This window comes from Neophocaena asiaeorientalis, unplaced genomic scaffold (genome assembly GCF_003031525.2).
Source record: "Neophocaena asiaeorientalis asiaeorientalis breed wild unplaced genomic scaffold, Neophocaena_asiaeorientalis_V1.1 scaffold476, whole genome shotgun sequence".
Classification (NCBI taxonomy): domain Eukaryota; kingdom Metazoa; phylum Chordata; class Mammalia; order Artiodactyla; family Phocoenidae; genus Neophocaena; species Neophocaena asiaeorientalis.
Window position 1 is genome coordinate 2,099,787 of NW_020172178.1, and position 6,773 is coordinate 2,106,559.

General features: G+C 48.0%; 1 protein-coding gene across 1 annotated transcript in view; it reads right to left on the minus strand.

The window, feature by feature from the left end:
* The window catches only part of SYNE3 (spectrin repeat containing nuclear envelope family member 3), a 95,215-nt gene extending 94,440 nt beyond the window's left edge, over nt 1-775 (minus strand). The window contains exon 1 of the mRNA XM_024758629.1: nt 673-775. The gene's annotated coding sequence lies outside the window, so the exon portion shown is untranslated. The remainder of the gene's footprint in view (nt 1-672) is intronic.
* Between the last annotated feature and the right edge of the window lie 5,998 nt (nt 776-6,773).

Below are 6,773 nucleotides of genomic sequence, written 5' to 3' on the forward strand. Positions count from 1 at the left end.
CGCGCGCTCGGCGGAGGCCCCCGAGGCTCGGCCCCAGTCCGGCGGGCGGGAGGAGCGCTGCCGTGGGGCGTCGCCACTCTCACCCCAGGCCTCGCGCCCCGGGCTGCCCTCTCCGGCTCGGGAGCCGCCCCGAGCCCCGCCCCCCGCCTGCCTCCGCCCGGGTCTCATCCTTGGGGGTGGCGCGGAGCTGCCGCGCCCCAGGGGAAAGTTCGATCTGCGGACTTCCTCTGTGCGTCAAGCCTTGGGGAGGAGGCTGGGGACCTGGGAGGTCTTGCCCTCTGGGAGCCGAGATGGGAGCAAAGGCAGGGGCACCCCTCCCGGAGGCGCGAAATCCAAGGAGGAAGTGACACTTATCAGCCAGCCTGACAGAGGGGGCGCCCCATCCGGCCCCTCCCACCCCACAGTCCCAGAAGCCACCGTGCGAGGGATCTTCGCGCCCCCGGCTCGGACGGGAGACCCCCAGGATGCCGAGGGGAGGCGATGGGGGGTGAGTCACGAGGAATGTGGATCCCACCCATAAACAACCTCCTATAAACCCGAGGCGCTAGAATGTGCCTCCCCTCGGTCTCCCCGCGCGACCCGCCCCCCAGCGGACACTTCCTCCCACGCGTTCGCAAACCCCTGATCCAGGGACTCCAAGTCTTTAACCTTACAGCAGAGTCTAAGTCTTACCTGCCTCTGACTTTGTGCTCCCAGCACATTCAGACCTTTGGACTGTCCCCCACCTCAGCGCCGATCTTTATCCGAGTAATCACAGGTTTGCACGATCGGGTCCGCCTCCTTTGGATGAGGATGAAAGCCGCTCACGAAGGATACAACTTGCAGAACTCTGTACCACGTGGACTCCAGTCTTCACAATTCAGGTGTGGCTACGCCCATTTTGCAGATGAAGAGTTAAGTAAATGTCCCAAATCTAATGCTTCCCAGAGGGTGTTTTCCTCTTTGGTTCCTTAGTGAGGCTGGCCAGCCCTCTATCAATGTTTGTTGAATAAATCAGTGTAGAAATCAGCGTCCTAAGAGAAAGATTAAATTGTAAAGCAGGACCAGATAGTAATAGAGTGTGTGTGTGTGTGTGTGTGTGTGCGTGTGTGTTTTCCAAATGCAGGGCAACGTAGAAGGATGCCAAAGCTCAGCGTTAACGCTGGGTAGACCTAGCCTGAGCTGAATGCCTGAGTGTCAGCCACACTTCCTTAACTCAGAACCCATTCACTAAGTTATAATTATTCACAGGGTCAGAGGAGATAACACACAAAGGGCCTCTTTCATCCTTGCCCTTTGATTGTTCTAGGTGTCCAGTTATGTTTGTCATTATCATCCTGACTCCAGCTGATATGCTGCTGCAGGCTTTGGGGTTGCAGCAGTCTAGCTGAAGGTACAGACAGCGGTCAACAATTATTATAATACTGGGCATCTGGATAATGTGCTTTGCTTTTCCAAATGCTGTCACATGTATCTGCTCGTGAAATCTCTGCAAAGATCCCCCACGTAATTAAGAAAAGTTTCCTGAGTTCTCTCATGACGGAAACAGGTCAGGTGATGTGCACGAGGATGAAGACGGATCCACCAACGCTCCTGAAAGGGTGAGGCCCTTCAAGTCAGTTTCCTGCAGTGAGAGACAGTTTGACGCAAGTGGGGAGTCAGGCTCTGGTGTCGAACTGCCCAAGTTAACGACTTTCAGCTCATTACTCAACTTTAGCTTCCTCTTCTGTTAAATGGGTCTAATAATAACAACCTCTCTTGAATGGTTTTGTGCCTGGTATTGTGAGCACCCAGCTCACGTGAACTGCTCTGGAGATAGTAGGATCACTGTGGTTCCTGGGAAACAGCTATTTATTTAGTCTTTTTTTTTGGCTGAGCCATGTGGCTTGTGGGATCTTAGTTCCCCAACCAGGGATTGAACCTGGGCCCCCAGCAGTGGAAGCTCAGAGTCCTAACCACTGGACTGCCAGGGAATTCCCTATTCAGTCTTTCATCAGACATTTCCTGAGCACCTACTATGTGCTAGTCCCTGGGAATATGGAGAAGAATGAGTCATTCTTTCGGACGATCACCCGAAAGGAGGTCACAGGGCAGTGATTCTGTGTCCAAGGGGCTGTAGCCTGAACAGGGTAGTGTGGTACAGAGATGGACTGTTCTTCTCACTACAGAGCACCTGTCAGAGCTGAGAGACCCAAATCCCAGGCCCAGCTCTGCTGCTTGACTGAGGGAACCTTAGCAAGCCGGGTAACCTCTTAGAACCTTGGTTTTCCCATCTGTTAAATGGCGATAGCAATAACATTTCATAGGTGAGAATACATGGGATAAAAGTATTGTATAAACTGCAAAATACCATGCAGACGTTACTAGTTTTATTATTAGCTTGACCTTTACAGGGCTTAGTGCTTTCAGTATAGTCCTCCATTGCTTTCCTTAAGCCTGACATAAAAACAGGAGCTTCCTTTTTGTTCACTTGATGGCAGTCTTTCGTCTGTCTTTTCCCCCTCCAGTCCTACTGTGTGCTTGTAGGGTGAGCGGATCCACCACCCTGGTTTGTCAACCTCTCTGAGTCGGCTGCCTTCCCCACTGGCAGCTGCCACCCAGTAACTGAGTAGGGGCACCCCTGCCGGATGGCAGAGTCATCTCAAGCACTAAGTCCATATGGAAGGGAAAAAAGTTGAATAAACAATGCGGGAGAATGGGGGAGTTTGCAAGTAGGAAGGCTATAAAAACTTCAATCCGTCTTCAGCATTACCCACTGCTACAGAAAGGAGTGGAAATGAAAGCTTATCTGGAAAGAACATTCTGGCAAAGGCAGGCGGGAGAGCCCCTCTGTCATCTCTGCAATTGAGCACAGGAAACCCCACCCAGCCTCCCTTTCAGACGTGGCCCAGAGAAGGAGCCACAAGGAGGCCCTAAAATGATGCCATTTGGAAACTGACTCATTTGGCGATGGGGGTTGTTTGTGCAACGTTTGAAAAGTCTCCCCAAGAGTGAAATATTTTGTTCTTTCTCCACGTCTCTTCCCTGTGGCCAGCATCTCTACCACCACTCACCTGGAAGCAGGGGCCAATTTGAAAGGCCTGGGGAGGTTATTCAGGTCTGTTTCACATTTGCCTTGGCTAGCTAGCTTCAACAGCAATCCTCAAGTCTTAGTTTGTGTGATTCTTAGTTGTTTGTGTGTTCAGTCTCTACAGAAAGATAACAAGGAAAGCCGGAATGGCTCTTCTGACTAATTCAACCCCTCATGTGCGCATGGGTAAACTGAGGCAAGAGGGCAGGAAGGAGGGACCCTGCCCAGGGTCCAAGGGTGGTCATTGGTGTTTTGGAAATTTATGTTCCCATTTCTCCATCCCCAGCCTGGCTCCCCCCTTGGTGACGACTTACCTAGTGCTCTTGGCTAAGCATAGATGAAAAGCTTGCACTGGGGTAGCCATTTCTGTGACGCCTCCTCAGAGATATCCCAATCTGGGCGTGGACTGCTGGTTCTCATCCTGGCTCTGCTCTCATTTGCTTCCTTCTTTGTTTCCTCCTTTGCCAATTCTCCTAGTGTTAGTCTGTCTTTTCCCCCTCCAGTCCTACTGTGTGCTCGTAGGGTGAGCGGATGCACCAGCCTGGTTTGTCAACCTCTCTGAGTCGGCTGCCTTCCCCACTGGCAGCTGCCACCCAGTAACTGAGTAGGGGCACCCCTGCCGGATGGCAGTCATCTCAAGCACTGAGCACGGTAACTGGAGTAATTCAGGCTATTCCGCTACACACACGAATTATGCTGCTTCTTTAAAAATTAATTTTATTTAAGTATAGTTGATTTACAACGTGTTAATTTCTGCTGTACAGCAAGGTGATTCAGTTATACATATATATACATTCTTTTTCATATTCTTTTCCATCATGGTTTATCACAGGATACTGAATATCGTTCCCTGCGCTATACAGTAGGACCTTGTTTATCCATTCTATACATAGCAGTTTGCATCTGCTAATCCCAAACTCCCAATCCACCCCTCCCCCATCCCCCCTTGGCAACCACAATTCTGTTCTTTATGCTTGTGGGTCTGTTTCTGTTTTTTTTTTAAATAAATTTATTTATTTATTTTTGGCGGCGTTGGGTCTTTGTTGCTGCGCGCGGGCTTTCTCTAGTTGAGGCGAGCGGGGGCTACTCTTCGTTGCGCTGCGCGGGCTTCTCATTGCAGTGGCTTCTCTCATTGCGGAGCATGGGCTCTAGGTGCGCGGGCTTCAGTAGCTGTGGCTCGCGGGCTCTAGAGCGCAGTCTCAGTAGTTGTGGCGCACGGGCTTAGTTGCTCTGCGGCGTGTGGGATCTTCCCGGACCAGGGCTCGAACCCGTGTCCCCTGCGTTGGCAGGCAGATTCTTAACCACTGCGCCACCAGGGAAGCCCCCTGTTTCTGTTTTGTAGATAAATTCATTTGTAGCATATTTTAGGTTCCACATATAAGTGATATCATATGGTATTTGTCTTTCTCTTTCTGAATTGTGCTGCCTTTATAAAATAAAAATATAACGTGCATCGGAAGCACAGGACTGGATCCTGGGTTGACTGGGTTCTAGCCCTTGTTAATGCTGCTAATTAGCTGTGTAACTTCGGGTCACTTCTGAGTCTCTGAATCTGTGAAATGAGAGAATTGGAAAAGATCATCTCTAAGTTACTCCTCCCAATTTAAAAAACAATGTGAGTCTTGATTGTACTGGATAATAATGTCATTTAGCATGACTATTAAACACTACTATTATTATACTCCAAGGAATAAGTAATAACAGAAATAAAAATGTTAAGGTAAAATCGCCATCTTTATTCCTAAAAAATGAAATCCTTCTGAAAGAGCCTTGCTATATTCCACTCATCAGTGAGCAGGCCAATCTGTTCTCTCTGCTTTTGCTTAAGGAACATCTTAAGTGGTTTTTAAAAACTACGTGAGGTAATTGTAGATTATAAAGTTGTATTAAATTATACAGAGAGAGTCCCCTGTGCCTTTTCCCTCGTTTACACCAATGGTAACATCTTGCAAAAGTAGCTGGTACAATATCATAACTAGGCTATTGACACTGATGCCATCAAGATACGGAGTATTTCCATCGCTACAGGATCCCTCATGCGGCTCCCCCCTCCTGCCCTCATCCCCTCCTTAACCCCTGGCAACCATTAACCTGTTCTCATTTCTACAATTCTGCCGTTTCAAGGATGTTATATAAATGGAATCATTTATAACCTTGGAATCATGTGTAACCTTTTGGGGCTGGCTATTTTCACTCAGTGTAATTCACTGCTGATCCATCCAGGTTGTCACTGTATCAAGAGTTCATATCTCTTTATCGCTGAGTAGTATTCCATAGTATAGATGGACCATAGTTTGTCTAGCCATGTACCTGTTGAAGGACCTCAAGATTGCTTTCAGCTTGGGTTCTATTGTGAATAAAACAGCTATAAACATTTAGTACAGGTTTTTGGTTCGAGGTAAGTCATTACACTTTAAGTTTTAACTGTTAGTTATAGTACCTGTATACAATACCACACCACCAGAATCTTTCCTATTTATTTGCAGTGATGAACACACTCCAAGGATGCTGAAGTGTCTAGTAACTGCCCAGGACCAGGAAGTTGTGAGCTGTGGAAATTCAACAAAAGCAAACGACATGGTTCCTACCATCAGGAATTTACAATCTGTTGGGGAAGCAACATTAAGACTGAAACATTTGAAATAACATTGAAATAACAAGACAGCACTGCAGGTCCTCAGATGCTAGACAGCACGGTACAGAATCGACTCTTAGTGGAATCCAGAAATGGGAGAGAGGAGTGAAGGCTCGAGTGTTTGGGGGAGGGCACTGTGGTTGAGGTGAGATGGGAGCTACATCTTGAATGATGGAGAATAATAATGATATTTAACATCTATTACGGGATGACTATGTGCCAAGCACTGTCCTCTGACCTTACTTATTTTAACTCATTTAGTCCTCATCGAGGTAGCTACTATTATCTGATTTTACAAATGAGGGAACAGAGAGGGTAATAACTTGCTCATCATCACACAGCTATCACATGACTGCCCTGGGGTACAGACCCAGGCACTCTAGCTTCAGCCCACACTCTTATTAATAATCACTGCCCCTTCTGTCTGCCTGGCAGCAATAGCGGAGGGCCATTTTCTGGTCATGATTAAATTCCAATCTGTGTCTTAGGTTATATTTTTACACAGAGCCACAATGAACCCTACACATTACAGCTCTGGCTTCATTATTGTGATGCGTTCCTTATGCGTCAAGGTTACTGATGAGAAATTAAAAGTACTTTGCAAAGAACAGTACCAGCCTTAGTAACAGAAGAGGAAGTCTGCACATAATGAAGAGGACCAGCCTGGAGGTCTGTTGTGTGTGTGCGTGTGTGTGTGTGTGTGTATCAGGGAGTGTAAACAGCAGGGCGGAGCCCTCCAGTTACACTGATCACCTGCACATGCAGTGAGAAAAACATCAGAGCTTGTTTCATATGTACCATGAAACACGCAGGGCTGGCTGAGCTCATCGCCTATGATTGTGGTTTTGAGTTCTCTGAACTGCTCCGTACCAGGGAAGTCACAGCCACGCTCAGCGGTTTCCTTGGTGCTGAACACGTGAGATGTGTGATTACTCTTCTGTCACAGCCTTGACAGCTGCTCGGCTTTCCAGCTTCACTGTTTTGGCTTAAACAATGGCACGGGGCACCCTAGGAACCCGGCTTATTTGTTTGTTTGATTTTGTTTTGAAACATGAATGCAGCCTTGATAATGTCAGTGTTGCGAAGCCA